The following is a 2,173-nucleotide window of genomic DNA, read 5'->3' as shown; positions in this document are numbered from 1 at the left end:
TATATACATAAGGCATAATCATTACAGCTATTTTAGTCTTGGTCGATCGAGAAAACTCAATCGATATTTTTTTCATTCTTATGAAATATTTGTAACTAATTTTCAAAATGAGATTACATTCATTGATAGAAACTTGCTAATATGCCATGAGAGTAATTCTTACGGCCCTACTAGTTCTCTCCATATTTTAGGTTGAAGTTAAATCTTAAATATAATAACAATATATCCCATATGTAAAGATATTAACAATAAATACATTAAGCCCACACATCCTTCCATAAGTGGCAAAATCTAGTGGATGATGTTTCTTCCTCGGGCAGCTAGCTCGTTAATCACGAATGCAGAGGGACTGAAGGTCTCCAGCGAACAGGAGAGGGACTTTGCTAAGTGGTTCTATGCAAATATACCCTCTCCGGCCGGCCTTCCTAAGGCACGATTATTTAAGCACAATCAAGTACCAAGCCTCTGGTATCGTAGCAGGCCCAAATATCCTCCCAAGGGTCCTCATTTTCATAAAATTACAGATTTCCTCAAGTTTTATATATAAAGAAAATGGGCATGTTGGAGAATTTTTTCTGCCACGATGTTTAAACTATGGCGGTTGGGGGAAGGGGGAGAACGCTCTAGATAGCAGTAAAAGGAGATCAGTTGTTTCTTGAATACTATTTCATTTTTTATTTCTAAATATTAAGATTTTTATAATTACGGCTTAATTGGTGGCCGTGGAGATTATATGAAGAGAAGATGATAGCACTATTAGGGTCAGTTAAATATACACATAAGCAAAATATATTTTATTAGTGCCAACGTTCGGCCAGAATTTCAGGACTTCATCAGGGTTAAAAACTAAAAACAAGACAACCATAATGAATAAACAGAAAATACAGAATGACAGCAAAACAAGAAGATAACGGAGGCACAAAGTAATACTGGAATAAAATGGAAATTGGAGAATGAGCAGAGTAAGTAAAACAAGAAAATAGAAGCACTACAAGAATACATTAATGTTAACATTATGAAAGAGGTAAGAAATAAAAAATAATATGCACATGAAAATCCAGCTAGTAAATAAATATGTGTACAATATGTAAAATTATAGTAATATGTATATATAGTTGACCGTAAAAATTAAAATATAAGAAGATGGTCAGGGTTGCGGTAAAAAAAAAAAAGAACAGATAGTTTATAAACTATTATAACTAAAATAGTTATAAACTATTTGTTCTTTTTTTTTTCAACCCTGACCATCTTCTTATATTTAAAATTATAGTTATGTTAAAGTAAGAAAGAGAAGTTATATGCGTTTAATTAAATAAATAGAATAACAGAATTAATGAAGTAAATAAAGAGAGTAGAAACAGAGGTAAAAAAAGAAAAAATCTTTAATCTTTAACTATGTGAAAGATATCCATCAGTCGGTTTCAAGCAAAAGTAAACCGTGCCACTAGAAATCCTGGCCGAAACGTTAGCACTAATAAATTCCTTTTAACACATTTATCTATCTTATCATATTATTTGTACCCTAAATGTTTACAATCTGTACATCCATATTTGGAAATCATTGCCATCAATACCGATTTCGAACATACTGAGTATGTATACCAGGTAGGCGCACCATATGCGTTATAAGAGAAAAAATTAAAATAATAAACTAAGTGGAGGAATCTACAGTAAAAAAATATATATAAATTGATAACATCAACCATTAATCTGTCACCGATAATGTCCTTAATGTTCCATATGTAGCCGGTCTAGCCCGAACTAGATATCAATCCTGCTATAATAAACTTCCTAATCACACAAGCCCACTAGTTTCTAACCTAGAATCTCAATCTCCTATTTGATTCCTGATAATCTTCGTATGCGTCTGAAAAGAAGAGGGCTTTGAGACTTGCTAATCTATAAATGTTATTATAGATAGACTTCCTCAGCTCTAAATGTAGATTTTTCATAAGTTTGTTAATGGAATTTTAATTCATATAATTGACATCATATTTACTAGATGTATTTTTTAGATTTCACAATTGTCATTATTTATTGATTGAAATAGAAGAATAGATTTGTGACATGAATCTATCTAAAATATGACCATTCATGTAGTTATCTAACCTGGGATAGACGACTTATTTATTCTGTTTTTATTTATTATATATCTATATTTTAATTTATAAAT

At 30.9% G+C, this 2,173-nt stretch overlaps 1 long non-coding RNA gene across 2 annotated transcripts in view; it reads right to left on the bottom strand.

Moving 5' to 3' along the window:
* LOC136796789 (uncharacterized) overlaps positions 1 to 2,173 on the bottom strand; it is a 472,034-nt gene that overhangs the window by 269,517 nt on the left and 200,344 nt on the right. The gene's annotated exons all lie outside the window — the stretch shown is intronic.

This window comes from Halyomorpha halys, unplaced genomic scaffold (assembly GCF_000696795.3).
Source record: "Halyomorpha halys isolate HHAL.00 unplaced genomic scaffold, Hhal_1.1 Scaffold231.1, whole genome shotgun sequence".
Taxonomy (NCBI): Eukaryota; Metazoa; Arthropoda; class Insecta; order Hemiptera; family Pentatomidae; genus Halyomorpha; species Halyomorpha halys.
Note: the sequence above shows the minus strand (reverse complement) of the source record. Positions and strands in the feature narration are given on the sequence as shown.